Below are 16,170 nucleotides of genomic sequence, written 5' to 3'. Positions count from 1 at the left end.
GGAAAACCTAAATTAGGATGGGCGGATGCGGGATTGAACCGTTGCCTCCCGAATGCGAGTTCAGTGCGAATTCCTACATTCCACTTTATAATGATATAGGTACACTGTTGCCACATTGATAAAAATGCTTGCCAGTGTACGAGAAGAAACTACAGTTAACGCCCGAAGATACGAAGAAATAATTTCACGATAACAGCAATTACATTGTGATGTCCAACAAAATATGAGAAGAAGTTTATTCCAACTTTTTAATGCTAAAAGTCCTGAGGTATATTGAGACTGTACGGAATATTCGAGCGGAATGGGGCAGTGTTTACATTCGAGAGAGCCGGGCTTCAAATCTCTTTCCAGCCATCCAGAGTTAGTTTTTCCATGATCGTTTAAAGTGAATAGCGAGATGGTTCCTTGCAGCCCATTTCCTTTGCTTGTGCTCCGTTATTAATGACCTCGCAATCGAAGTGATGCTGAATCCTAATTCTTCTTCTTTGCTTCTACAGAGTAACTAGTGAACCAGAAGAACTAGAACAAGGGTGGGCTCTGCAGTTTTTCGTTCTCCGGTCTGTCTGCAATGTGATTACTATTTTCAGCCATAGTCTGTTATCATTACGAGAGGGGAGGGAGGGAAGGTGGGAAAAAACCGGAAATAAAAGTTAGTATTCTATTTTCGGCTCTTCATGAAGTATTTTTGTGACACTCGTCGTGAACTTGGTCTCCGACAATGCTTATTATTTGTGAGAACGACCAAGTTCTTTGAACCGATCCATAACTGATTGGTTGAATGTCTTTAAAGATCAGAACCAGACAGGACGTACCACTTAGCGTGCTTTTTTTATTTTATTTTTTTCAGGGGATCGATGAAGTTAAAGACAGCAGAGCTCAGGTTTGTTGACTTCTAGAAATGTTTGACACAATATGAGTGTTGTTCGTTCGTTTGGAACCCGTATCAAGTCACACGCATGGGAGAGTTCTAGAAGAACTTACGATTCAGCACTGATTTGTTTAGTTACCCCTCGAGCGTTACACAAATCATCAAAGACCTTAATAGGAAACAATATAGATACAGTTTTGCCGTTAAACATGCATAATGATGGGCGTACATCTTCTTTCTATTTATTAGTTCTCCTCCTCTTCTTTCTTTCTAGTTAATCTGCATTCTTGCATTCCCATTTTTTCTCCACCAAGGATGATGTCTTAATCGTTCTCTGTTTCAAGGATATCCAGCATTCTTTTTGCTCTCTACTTGTAAAGCATTTGATACAGATCAAAAACTCACAAACATTTCATACAGCCACGAATTACTCTCCTTCTCAGTTTCATAGTTCATTGGCATGATGAAATTTGACATTTTAGAAGAGTATGTGGAACTTATGTACACTATTGAAGTGAATCGACAATTAACCAGGGCCTTCAGCTTGCAGTGAGATGAAATGAAAGATGTACTGCAGTCAGAATGAAGCAGACTGTACAATAATTGGTCACTTGCTTTATCTACACTGCCTGACAAAGTCAAGCAGTGAAGGAAATGAAATGAAACTTCAAGAGTTGAGAGGGTATGCGATGTTATTTCGGTGATTACAAAATAGAGTCAAATTTACAAATAATTTTAGCAGTATTAGCGCACTTACCCCTCTGGCATGGATGCAGGCACTGATTCGGTTGAGAAGGGTGTCAAAGAGCCCTTTTATCCTTTCCTGAGGCAAGATGACCAACTACTGTTGTAACTGGTCCTCGATATCCGGGATGCCGTCACTGGGACAGAATTGACGTCCGACCCGGCCCCACACAAATTCTATGGGGGAAGGATCTGGGGATGTGGCCAGGGCAGTATCTCAGCATCACGCGGGCAGTTCATAGAGACACGTGCCACGAGTGGACGAGCACTGCTATTTTGAAAAGTGGCACACCGGTATTGTTGCATGAGAGAAACACATGAAGACCCAAGATGTCGGTGATGTGCCGTTGTCATACGAAACTTCCAACCAATTTGTTGATTTGCAGTTTAATTTAAAAGCTGTGCTGAAGGGTCCATAAATGAAAGTGTTCAATACATTTAGGCATTTTAGAGATATTCTCACTTTTACTAATGACAAATGTGACCCATATGACCAGATATGGTTTTTTCACAAAGGCTTGTATTTCATACTAGTCTGAAGTCTTTTGGCATACAAATAAGATTTTGTACTTGAAAATGGCCTAAGGCCTAAGCCTTCATCATATAACAATAAAATAAAAATTATTCAGTCAAATGGCGGCAGCATCATTCAAAAAATTTACCATGACTCTGGCTACAGCCAATATAAAAATTATCAACTCTCAACAAATGTTTCTCTTCTAATATTGGTCTTAACAGCTCCTGAAAGAGAAGCAAGTTCTCTGTCCAGGACTACTTACTTTAATTTCGTCATTTTATTATCTTAGTTATGATTCCTTACGTAGAGGCCCTTCACCACACTATTGCACAAAAAGTTGCTGAGACGTTACAGCACGGATTCCGCAAACATTTGTTACATCCTATTGGATGTATACAGTGGAGTGTAGTAACATTATTCCATAGAAAAGATTGCGGCTGTAAATAACATTCGTTAACTCATGAAGTAAAAACCAGCAAACGCTCACTCAAAATCATGGTTCTTTTAAAACTCTTACTAGGTTAGTGAGCCTAACGTGTTTAATGCTTATGAACATTACAAACGTAACAATAACAAGTATAATGTAAAACTCCCCTTTCTGAACATTACACAAGCAGCTGAAGAAGCATCGTGTGGGCAGGCGTAATAAGTTTGGATAGATAAAAAGCTACAGATTTTTAGTTGCAAGAGACCGTTATTTCTCCAAAGATATCTACGTACGGGGTAGCATCTCTATCACAACTGCTAGATCACAGCGTAACCAGAGCTCTTATTTTACGGTTCAATAAGGTAAGATTCGCTACCATGGCTAATTCAGTTCGCTGGATTTGTCTGTTCCTAATGAACCACATTCAAGCAGAGCCGTCCCAACCTAGTTCTCTCCCATGTTTATGCAAAAAGTTGTGCATTCGCAGCCATAATGTTGATCTTCTGCAGTAGTGCAAGCGAAATCACTTTTCGGCTTATGATACTTCCATAGATTGCTGGCAATAGTCGTAGGTCGATTATCAGCACCGATGTCTCGCACATAACCTTGTTTCATTCTTGTGAAACTGCTGTGTTCTATTGTGATGGTAATAAGGTGTAAGCATTCAGAACACATCTCTCCTCTCGACAACTGTTTTAATACCTCCCCCCCCCCGCCCCTCACCCCACCGTCCACACAGACACAGGCAACATGTAGCTGTGTGAAGTATGGATGAACTAATTTACCATCTGAAGATAAGAGCACCTGGTCTTCACGAAAAAGGAAAGCTTTGCAGCCTTATTTTTTCCAGTACGTAAGCTGATGCTGAACACAGTGTTACGCAGTCTGTTATTAACAGAGACAACTGTGGTGGAGGGCGCACACATGGACGATGTGAGGCTGTGCGCTAGAGGTCAATAACCGGTCAACTTGTGAGCGGTGAAAGCTGCTGAAGCTGGAAGAAAGAGCGCCGGCGCGACAACCCGAGGCACACTGCCCTGGGAAGGCCAACGCTGACAATATCCACATGTCCGATTGGCTCTGGAGTACCAAGTACTCGTTTTACGTCCTGTAGTCTTGGAAGAAAGATTAAGAAAAGGCAAACCTACGTTTCTAGCATTTGTAGACTTAGAGAAAGCTTTTGACAATGTTGACTGGAATACTCTCTTTCAAATTCTGAAGGTGGCAGGGGTAAAATACAGGGAGCGAAAGGCTATTTGCAATTTGTACAGAAACCAGATGGCAGTTATAAGAGTCGAGGGGCATGAAAGGGAAGCAGTGGTTGGGAAAGGAGTGAGACAGGGTTGTAGCCTCTCCCCGATGTTATTCAATCTGTATATTGAGCAAGCAGTAAAGGAAACAAAAGAAAAATTCGGAGTAGGTATTAAAATTCATGGAGAAGAAGTAAAAACTTTGAGGTTCGCCGATGACATTGTAATTGTGTCAGAGACAGCAAAGGACTTGGAAGAGCAGTTGAACGGAATGGACAGGGTCTTGAAAGGAGGATATAAGATGAACATCAACAATTGCAAAACGAGGATAATGGAATGTAGTCAAATTAAGTCGGGTGATGCTGAGGGAATTAGATTAGGAAATGAGACACTTAAAGTAGTAAAGGAGTTTTGCTATTTAGGGAGTAAAATAACCGATGATGGTCGAAGTAGAGAGGATATAAAGTGTAGACTGGCAATGGCAAGGAAAGCGTTTCTCAAGAAGAGAAATTTGTTAACATCGAATATAGATTTAGGTGGCAGGAAGTCGTTTCTGAAAGTATTTGTATGGAGTGTAGCCATGTATGGAAGTGAGACATGGACGATAACTAGTTTGGACAAGAAGAGAATAGAAGCTTTCGAAATGTGGTGCTACAGAAGAATGCTGAAGATAAGGTGGGTAGATCACGTAACTAATGAGGAGGTATTGAATAGGATTGGGGAGAAGAGAAGTTTGTGGCACAACTTGACTAGAAGAAGGGATCGGTTGGTAGGACATGTTCTGAGGCATCGAGGGATCACAAATTTAGCATTGGAGGGCAGCGTGGAGGGTAAAAATCGTAGAGGGAGACCAAGAGATCAATACACTAAGCAGATTCAGAAGGATGTAGGTTGCAGTAGGTACTGGGAGATGAAGAAGCTTGCACAGGATAGAGTAGCATGGAGAGCTGCATCAAACCAGTCTCAGGACTGAAGACCACAACAACAACAACAACAGTCCGAATCACAAGGATAGCAGTAGCTCTTGTAGGTTCACAAAGTAAATGAAAGGGGCCTTGGATCACTACGATCATTTCTATAAAGAGCCTTCATACGTAACTGGGAAGAATCTAATCAACACGTACTTCAGACTCATCATAACTGCAGACGATGTATTCGTTTTTGTGCTGTATGCGCTACGCTAGATGAATACGTAGCACGTATGATCAAGGTGATTTGAATGTAACTACCCGTCATTAGAGAGGGAACTCAAGCTCGGATTGGGGCAGGACATCGGCCAAGTCTTTTCAGAGGAAACTGCCTTAAGCGATTTAGAAGAATCACAGGAAACTTTAATGTATGGGGGGAGGGGGGGGGACAATTTTCCAGGGGTGAGGACGTTCACAACACAGCAGTTGAAACTTCCTAGCAGAGTAAAACTGTGTGCCGGACCGAGACTCGAACTCGGGGCCTTTGCCTTTCACGGGCAAGTGCTCTGCCATCTGAGCTACCCAAGCACGACTCACGCCCCGTCCTCACAGCTTTACTTCTGCCAGTACCTCGTCTCCTACCTTCCAAACTTTACAGAAGCTCTCCTGTGAACCTTGCAAAACTAGCACTCCTGAAAGAAAGGATATTGCGGAGACATGGCTCAGCCACAGCCTGGGGGATGTTTCCAGAATGAGATTTTCACTCTGCAGTGGAGTGTGCGCTGATATGAAACTTCCTGGCATATTAAATCTATGTGCCGGACCGAGACTCGAAATCGGGACCTTTGCCTTTCGCAGGCAAGTGCTCTATCATCTGATCTACCCAAGCACGACTCACGCCCCGTCATCGCAGCTTTAATGTAGATGGCCGCATGGAGATTTGAACCACTGTCCTAGCGAATACGCGTTCTGTGTCTTAAAACTGCGCCACCTTGTTCGGAACGTGCGACGACGTTTTGTCTCCTTGCACTGTGGTAATCTCAATCCGAAGGTTAGTTTAAACACCTAACTCCTCAGATGGAGTTCCTGTAGGGACCGTGAAGACAAGTTTAGATTAATCACAAAGCTCACAGAGGCATTTAAGCAATCATTCATCCCGCACAGCTTAGGCCTACGCGATTCGAACGGAATGTAACCCCAGCCTGGGCTACAGTGGGAAGTACCCTCTCACAATGGTTTGCTGAACATCGATGGAGAAGGTGCAGATGTAGATTTAGATGAGATGCTTTACTGGGCACTGTGCTAGTGGAGATGGAATAGTTTGTTCTTACTCCGACCTTGACTTACCCCGGGGGAGATACTAGGGGGAACCTAGTGATTCACATAGACTCCGAAACACACAAAATTTGGCAGTTTCCACGTGTATAAATCATCGCCAGAGGCGGAGGGAGTGACGAGTAGCAGAAAACAGAATCTTAGTGTATATGGAGTATTGTCACCCGAATTTTTGGATTGTCTGCTACAACCCACTTAGCCACAGAACCATGCCTACTGCAAGAGCAAAAAGCGAATAGTGGTGCCACTCCTTCGGAAGCAACATGAACTTCTCATGATGATTATAATGTACTCTGTGTTTGTGAACCGCGTGCTTGATCCGAGAACTGAGATCATAAGATCTGAGTTGTCTACTTTTAGAAAAGAGTATGACTGCTGAAGGGCTCACGGAGTACCAGTTTACCTGTGCGGCTAGCAACGGGATACTCAATGTGGCAGTTTCTAGATGACCACGACTTAGTAATTACGTTACCAACGTGTCTAGAGATAACTGATGGCTTGACGTGCTAGAGGCGAAGAAGCGGATAAAGTGAGTACTTTCGTTCTGATTGCAAATTCAATTACATTAAGTTACAAATGACTAGTCATTTTTATTCGATGTGACAGCGTAATGAGTAAGAGTGCTTAAATACTGAAGAACTTACATTTATGTTTATTCCGAACAGGCAGAACTATTACAGCATGATTATATATAAATGCAGAGGTGCAAATGATAGCGAACACTTGCTCTGTGTACAGCAACGCGTAATCAAAAGAACAAGCCGTATTTTATTACTATAATAATATCACAGTCCTGTTCCTGAAATTGGAATTTAACCCTAAAGACATTCATTAAACAGATAACCTGTCTATTACACTACGTTATTCAGCACATTTGCAGAAACACGTTTGCTAAATCACTGATAAAATTTAAAGATATTCCCACAGACAGTGCCATCTGGTCTCGGCAGCCATGCATTTGATAAACGGCTCGGTAGCTAACTGGTATCTTCTATCAGTAGCCACCTATACTCATGTAGTTCTAGAACATCAAACAGGCGTAAAATTATTGCATTTATTATTTACTCACGCATATTGTACGTAGCGACTTCAGAAAATAAGTTAGACATGTCGTCCTCTCTACGACCACTGCGCAACAAGAGTGGCAAATTTCAGAAGAGAGTAAATGTTCCGGGTTTCCTGCTGAGTGCATTACAGAGTGAAATGGCGCGGCAACTAGAAAGATATCTCGAAGTTGAAGTACATGTAACGGCACGATTCTTGTGGACAAAACTTCTAAAATGCGCATAGATCCACCGCGACATTCTGGACCAAATGCAGTGTCGTGTCCAGCAGTAATGAAATGGTGCCAACAATTTGACCAATGCCGCACAATGATGGTCGAAAAGGAAGGTCATTGACGTCGACCACAGAGGACAATGTTCAGGCAACCGAAGCAGAACATATGGGGGGAGGGGGGGGGACAATTTTCCAGGGGTGAGGACGTTCACAACACAGCGGTTGAAACTTCCTAGCAGAGTAAAACTGTGTGCCGGACCGAGACTCGAACTCGGGACCTTTGCCTTTCGCGGGCAAGTGCTCTACCAACTGAGCTACCCAAGCACGACTCACGCCCCATCCTCACAGCTTTACTTCTGCCAGTACCTCGTCTCCTACCTTCCAAACTTTACAGAAGCTCTCCTGCGAATCTTGCAAAACTAGCACTCCTGAAAGAAAGGATATTGCGGAGACATGGCTTAGCCACAGCCTGGGGAATGTTTCCAGAATGAGATTTTCACTCTGCAGCGGAGTGTGCGCTGATATGCTGTGAGGATGGGGCGTGAGTCGTGCTTGGGTAGTACAGTCGGTAGAGCACTTGCCCGCGAAAGGCAGAGGTCCCGAGTTCGAGTCTTGGTCCGGCACGCAGTTTTAATCTGCCAGGAAGTTTCATATCAGCGCACACTCCGCTGTAGAGTGAAAATCTCGTTCTGGAATTTGACCAATGCCACTCAATGATGGTCGAAAAGGAAGGTCATTGACGTCGACCACAGAGGACAACGTTCAGGCAACCGAAGCAGAACTTATGGGGGGAAGGGCAGGGGTGGGGCAATTTTCCAGGGATGAGGACGTTCACAACACAGCGGTTCTCGAACGGCTCCATGACCAAGGAGCGGATTTGTATCGTCGACGAATTGAACAAGTGCTAGAACGTTCCGACCGTTTTTGACAGAGATTTGGTGACTATGCTGAATAATAGTGTCATGTGTCTGCGTTCTATAAGTATAGTGCAGTAATCGATAAAAGTTACTTGGCCTGCCGTAGCAATTAGTTAGTTTTTGAAGTCCCCTCGTAAAAGTTCACTGAACTACCGAAGAATATGAATCACAAAATCAGTCTCTTTCGTCTTATGCACTGTTCCGCTCACGAGCAGAACGACGTTGATGAAGGTCTCAGGTAAATTTGAGGGCTGTACTATTGAGTGGTTCTGGTAGAATGTTCTACCGATGAACTTCTCTATAGTGAAGATATAAACTGATGAAGTTTGTAAATGTAAACTGAATAGTTGTTTTACGTGATTGACAATTTAATTTTCTACATAATGGAACTACACTCTTCTAATACAGTTGGTTATTATATTACGTTCTTATACAGAAGTTAGGCTTTTGTGATGGTAGTTTCTTCCCCTTTTCGTTGCATCTTCTTCGTGCATTCTAATTTCCAAGAAACTGTTCTACATCTGTATCTACATTTATACTTTACAAGCTACCTTACTTTGGTTGGAGGAGGATACTTCCACATCTTCCCTGTTCCATTCGCGAATGGTGCGTGGAAAGAATGGTTATCGGTCAAAAATATTTATTAGCTCTATCTCTGACTTTCAAAAGAGGTTCAAAAATGATTCAAATGGCTCTGAGCACTATGGGACCTAGCTTCTGAGGTCATCAGTCCCCTAGAACCTAGAACTACTTAAACCTAACTAACCTAAGGACATCACACACATCCATGCCCGAGGCAGGATTCGAACCTACGCCCGTAGCAGTAGCGCGGTTCTAGGCTGTAGCGCCGAGAACCGCTCGGCCACTCCGGCTGGCTTCAAAAGAGGAATGTGCCCTTAAGAGTGAGTGACTTTATAATTGTTGCATAATGAGGTGCATGTAATCTTAATTACATGTTATCTCGGGAACGACCTTCAGTTGTAGAGCGTGAGCTAAATATTCACACAACGTGCACAAACGATGTGTATCAGTAATATTTTAGCAAATGCACAGAAAATTAGAATGACACCACATCAAAAATTGCTCGCTATTCAGTATACGTCTCGAAACATCTATAGGTCGGAAACATTTTGTTTTCAATTGTTGATACTTAAATTAATTAAATGTTTAAACTGTTTCCCACACAAACAATATTACAATGAAAAGAACGAATGAAAATTTGTAGTGAAATGAATGAAGCTTCTTCCCATTCATAGAAATGAGTGCAGTGAGTTATTTCACTTGGAAACTTCTAAGTAAACATTATTCATTGCGTAAGAGAACAGTCACTTTTTATTTTGTTACACAGTATACTCCAATAGAGCGAGAGCGTGGACTCTACCCGCACATATGGAGCGCTTGTTCAGGAATCCTGTGCTGAGGGTTTTCACTGTAAGAAAACACATTGCCATTTCATTAGATAAAATTGTCCTTTATGTAAAAATGATTCTTCTACACGTCAATCGCCGTGTTATCGCAGCACGGACTGCTGGGCTTTTATGAAGCTTTCCTTCTTCTTCATTGACTGAAGGTACCTTAGCAACGGTAATTGATATCTTGAAGAGAAACAGGCCTGATAAAAGGTGAAAAAAGTAAAAAAAAATATTTGCCGCATAACGTTGTGATCCGTCGTCTTCGTTACAAAAGCAGATTGTCAGGTTCTACAACGTTTGTTTGGAACATATATCATATTGCTGCAAAAGTACGAAGTTTTTACAGCAATTTGAAACTACCTGACAAAAAATAAAGGAGAAATACTAAAGAAATAAAAAGGAAAGGGTGACATTTGAAGGAAACAAAGAATACCCTACACAAATTAAAATACTTCACAGCAAAAAAACTTAAAGTAAGTGATGTTGTACATTAATTTGAAGAATTTATAAATTAAAGGAACAGTATAAAACTTGGAGAAACAGAAAATACTTCCGCTATGTTTAGACGCCGCTGGTTAAGTAACCGACTCAGAAAGAAAATTGTCTCTTGACATAGTTTAGCCATAATTTTAGCAAGACTCGAGTCTTTAGTATCTATGCACGTCCGTGCTATCTACTGTACCTACGATACAAATACTGCTATAAGACTGTGCTATTTACGACTCTATGGCTAACATACTTTTGAGATTACAAGATCTAATACATTACGGTTGACATAACGGTACAGTTAGACTGAGGGATTGAAAGCTATAGGAAGCTCTGATTGTGATGTAGGAAGCGTGCCTTTCCTTTGCGAGCACTCACAACACTAGGTTATCGAGTGGTATTGATCCACGCATATTTCAGAGGTGTCCACAACTGTTCTTTGGTAGCTGGCGATGGTTTCATTTGGGGTACACGCGAGTCGACAGCACCTCATAAAGGGAGGCAAGTAATGGTCGTGAATTCACTGGAGTGTTCATCAAGCCACGTGCGTGCGACCAAAGAGTGGTTATGTGCCGCATTGTCCTGTCGAAATACGGCATCTCCGTCAGCTTATTATATTGACGGAAAGGGATGCACATGGTTTGCAAGGATGTCCACACAACATGCACCTGCAGTTGGTCACGGCATTCGCACAAGAGGGCTTAGCTGCGACCATCTTCCCAAGCCTTCGTCTTAAAAATCCATCTTCAGCTGAGAACTGGTTATCGTAATCAAAGCCAAACTGTTAGAAGAACAAAAAGTTCAGCCGAAAAGCAACAAACTCCCACTACAGCTCGGAAATAGTAAATAATTGGACAGAGAAATGTTGTAGATACAAGCAATTGTCCTTCACCACCTATTTTATTCCTCTGTTGTTTCAGGTAAGCTACCATGGCTAGTCAACGTGACACGTGCAGTGGTCGGACTCCTCTACATATCCGCAGATGACTCAGCAACATCGATTCACAGTAACCTGTTTCAGTCCACGGAGACAACACAAAGAATTCAAATAATACGTTTAAATGGCTTGGGTGTCTTCGCCAGCTTCCAGCAGCAGCTACTTTCAGGTAAATCTTCAACAGTCAACTTATCAGTCGTTGATGAACTCCTGAAAAATAACTGGATCTCCTTAGAAGATATATCTTTAGAGGCTTTAGCGTTTCAGACGAACAGTGTGTCCAGAGTTACACGCTGGGGCCATCACGATAAGGAAAGCCTGCATACTGTACACTTGACTCTTAAGAAGACTGGGATGGACAGTTCGGACTTGTCCCCTGCTAACTTCTGTTTGTTTGGTTGGTTGAAAACTTATGTACTTGGAAAACAGTTTCAATATGACAATGAACTCATTACATGGCTTAAAAAGTGATAAAGACCAGCCTCAAGAGTTTTACGATGGCGCGCTCGGGTTATGGAAACAAAGATGCCTGTAGTGCAGTGCATCGTGCGTTTCTGTTCGACTGACCTTTGTATTTTTGAAACACCCTTATGAGATGAAACATAATATACACTGATCAGCCAGAACATAATGAGCCGGTATGTACACCGTTGGCACGGATAACAGGGGCGACGGGTCGTGGTATGGAAGCAGTTAGGCCCCGGTAGGTAGCTGGAGGAAGTTGGCACAATATCTACACATACATATCTCCTAATTTCCGTGAATTCCGTGGAGGGGAGGCGATGAGCTCTGACGCCACATTCAGTCACACCCTAGAGGGGTTCGATTGGGATCAGATCTAGTGAGTTGGGGTGGGGGTGGGGGTGGGGGCAGCACATCAACTGGAACTTGCCACTGTGATCCTCGAACCACTCCATCACACCCCTGACCTTATAACATGGCGCATTATCCTGTTGAAAAATGCCACTGCTGTCGGGAAACATGATCGTCATGAAGGGGCGTACGTGGTCTGCAACCAGTGTGCGATACTCCTTGGCCGTCATGGTGCCTTGTACGAGCACCACTGGACACATGGATGCCCACGTGAATATTACCCAGATCATAATGGAGCCGCCGCTAGCTTGTCTCCGTCGCGCAGTACATATGTCGAGGAGCTATTCCCCTGGAAGACGACAGATTCGCGCCCTCCCATTGGTATGATGAAGAAGGTATCGGGATTTATCAGACAATGCAACCAACGTTCTGCCACTGCGGCAGCGTCCTGTGCCGATGGTCACGTGCCAATGCAGTCGTAGTTGCCGATGTCGTGATGTTAACATTGGCACATGCATGGCTCGTGGTCTCCGCAGGCCCGCCGTTAGTAGTGTTCGGCACACTGTGTATTCAGAAACAGTTGTACTCTGCCCAGAATTAAAATCTTTTGTTAGTTCCCCACAGTTCGCCGCCTGTCCTGTTTTACCAGCCTGCCCAGCCTACGACGTCCGACATCTATAATGAATAGTGGCCGCCCAACCCCTAGACGTGTGGACGTGGTTTCATTTTGGTTTCGCCACGAGTTGAAGACACTCAAAAAAGTACTCCTCGAACACCCGATAAGTCGTGCAGCTTCGGAAATGTTCGTGCCGAGCCTCCAGGCTGTTACGACCTACCCTTAGTCAAACTCAAATAGACCGCGCTCCTTCCCCATTCTACACGGACAACACGGTCGTTGATATTATATGCACAGTGCTTGTGTCTGACTAGCAGTCACTCGTCGACAGCTGACGCTACTATCTCCTGGATGGGTTTATATCGATAGTAGGTCGGTGGTCATAATGTTGTGGTCGATCAGTGTCACGAAAACAGATAACTTACGAGCTGCATTGAGATCTGTGATTGATAAACATTATTTAAGGGAACTTCTGTTGTCTAGCAAGAATCTCGTTCCCAGAATGAGATTTTCACTCTGCAGCGGAGTGTGCGCTGATATGAAACTTCCTGGCAGATTAAAACTGTGTGCCCGACCGAGACTCGAACTCGGGACCTTTGCCTTTCGCGGGCAAGTGCTCTACCATCTGAGCTACCGAAGCACGACTCACGCCCGGTACTCACAGCTTTACTTCTGCCAGTACCTCGTCTCCTACCTTCCAAACTTTACAGAAGCTCTCCTGCGAACCTTGCAGAACTAGCACACTCCGCTGCAGAGTGAAAATCTCATTCTGGAAACATCCCCCAGGCTGTGGCTAAGCCATGTCTCCGCAATATCCTTTCTTTCAGGAGTGCTAGTTCTGCAAGGTTCGCAGGAGAGCTTCTGTAAAGTTTGGAAGGTAGGAGACGAGGTACTGGCAGAAGTAAAGCTGTGAGTAGCGGGCGTGAGTCGTGCTTCGGTTGCTCAGATGGTAGAGCACTTGCCCGCGAAAGGCAAAGGTCCCGAGTTCGAGTCTCGGTCGGGCACACAGTTTTAATCTGCCAGGAAGTTTCAAGAATCTCGTTCTTATTTACTTTCTGTATGTGCTTCCGTGTAAAAATGTTACCGTTATTCTTCTGTGCGTACGAACACAAATTTTCGTCGCAACGTCTGTCGTTCCACAAAAAGTTCGCAGTATTGATTTCACATTGGATTGATACTCGTAAACTGAGAAAGTCTTAGTAAGCAGAATATAGGAATGAAGGGAAAATAATCAATGGCGTCCAGAAAGATAGCAGCAGAGAGTTAACTTAGCCGCGAATGAATGAACGCAGGACGCACCACTAGTGATTTTGAAACCAAAGGAAATATGAACGAGAATGGACGGACATGCAAATGCGAACACCTTCCTCCAAGGAAGGGCGCACCAATAGTGATTTTGAAACCAAAGGAAATATGAACGAGAATGGACGGACATGCAAATGCGAACACCTTCCTCCAATCCTTTTCACTCGGTCCCGACAATCTAACTTTATAAAATAAACTGTGGCAAAACGTCTCAGAAGTTTGTAATAACATTACATTTACAAATACTCTTCCCATAAACGAAGGAAGACAAGGTTACATGTTGACTGGTGTACAGTGGCAGTAAATAACAGTTGTTGAATATTCAGTATGACATATTCTGAATGGACTTGGAGAGTAACAAGACTCCTGTATGTTTCATATCAGACCGTTACTACACCAGACTCAGATACACGACACCAACGTTTCGTAAAATGGACTCACTTGGAAACAATAGCGCGAATGAATCTGAACGCGATATATCTGTAGAATAGCGTATCACTCATAAGTGATTAAGATTCCGAAGAGATGGAATAGGTCTAACAGTGCCCTTTCTGGAGAGACTTTTAAAATCGGTGATGCGAGTATACGAGTCACAGACAAATCTTTTGACGGAGTGGCAATGCGAAAGCAAGTACCGATATGTCTTACCAGCGTAAACTGTAGCAATATCAGCATACTACTGAGCTCCAGAAGTAGCCCCCCCCCCCCCGGAAATAAGTTTGTCAAACCACAATATTTCGCTCGTACATCCACATATACGCTGCAAGTAACATGACGTTGTGGGGTGGGGTTGTTTTTGGTTGTGCACCTCCGTTTTTCACGTTTTGCATCTCCATAACATTCGATTACTAAGCGAACCGTGACGGAAGGCCTCACGCTTCTTTGGAGATTTTTCTGTATCTCTTGTATTATACACGCTTTTAAGGGTCCCAGACTAACGAGCAGTATTCAAACATCGGTCGTGAGAGTATTCTGTAAGCCACTTATGTGGTGATACGTTATATTTATTATCTTCCAACCAATCTCAGATTCGCATCTGTATTCCCTACAACTAGTTTAAGTCCACCATTAGATCTTAGGGCGCTCTGTACGTTTACTACCAGATATTTTAATGCTGTTATATTTCAAGTAACTTATCCCCAATAGTGTAACAGAACAATAACCGACCTCTTCTCTTATTTATGCGCATTACGCTATATTTATTTACGTTCCGTGGTAATGGGAGGCCCCCGCACTAATCGTCGATCTTCTGCAGATCTTCCACCACCTTTTCTGTAGACAACAGCGTCATCCACGAACAGCCCCGCGGAGCTTCACACGTTATCCATTAGATCACGTATACAGGGTGGTGGTGGTCAGAAACAGCCTGAAAAGCTTGTAAGTGTGATGCAGGGTAGTTTGTGCTGAGAAATAATTGTTAAGAAAAAATTTGAGACGTTGGACCGTTTTAGCGTTAATTGGTATTGAAGTTAGTCAGTCAGACCGCTGCGCGTCCGAATTCAAGCAGCCCGCCGGACAGTTACTGTCAATTCTCATAGAGTATATGACAGCGCATGACACTGCGCAACCTTTGGTTCGGGTTCGACCCTTACTACCGTCCCATGACCGATTTTCATATCGCTCTCTTGTTCACTTTTAGGAAACCAAACGAAGGACACGTTTGACGGCACGGTCTCTGGCGGGCCGCTTGAATTTGAGTGCAACGGCCTGATTGGCTAACTTCAATGCTAATTAACCCGGAAACGAATTTCTTCCGAACAGTTATTAATCAGCACAGTCTATCCTGCAACACCCTTACAAGTTTTTCAGACTGTTTCTAGCCACTCTGTGTACGTTGAGTAAAATGCATACCGTTGCGACAGAGAACCAGTGGATAGAAGAGGACTGCCTGCAGCGGGTAGTGGTTCGCACAGTGTGGCCACAGCACTGTATGACTACCATAATGTTCAGTTTGGTTCACAGTGTTGGCACAACGCTGACGTTAGTGTGCCGCCATGAATGTAGGCCTGTTTACATCGACGGTTTTTTTTTCCACTTCATTAGCCATCTTCAATATTGGAATGTCAGTTACGACGATACGAACGTAAGGATAACACAACACCCAATGCCCGAGTGGAGAAAATTCCGTCCTTGCTGGGAATTGAAACCGGGCCCTTGACTTAGCAAACCAACGCGCTGACCTCGCAGCTACTGAGGCGGACGATGTCGGCGGTTCGGTGTGGACGCGAGCCATTCTATCAGCCGCCAAATGACAAACGCCTCAGATGGCAATGTACGTGCTGGTCTGTTGGAAGTTTCGCTTCAAACTGTTCTACAGAGACGTGTTAGATGATGCCGCAGCTTGGTAGCGGTGTACC

General features: G+C 43.7%; 1 protein-coding gene across 20 annotated transcripts in view; it reads left to right on the top strand.

Annotated features, from left to right (window-relative positions):
* LOC126185071 (monocarboxylate transporter 12-B-like) overlaps nt 1–16,170 on the top strand; it is a 1,121,214-nt gene that overhangs the window by 165,041 nt on the left and 940,003 nt on the right. The window lies entirely within an intron of this gene.

The sequence above is a fragment of the Schistocerca cancellata genome, chromosome 4, assembly GCF_023864275.1.
Source record: "Schistocerca cancellata isolate TAMUIC-IGC-003103 chromosome 4, iqSchCanc2.1, whole genome shotgun sequence".
NCBI lineage: Eukaryota > Metazoa > Arthropoda > Insecta > Orthoptera > Acrididae > Schistocerca > Schistocerca cancellata.
The sequence above is the reverse complement of the archived record's forward strand: the minus strand, read 5'-3'. Positions and strand labels throughout refer to the sequence as shown.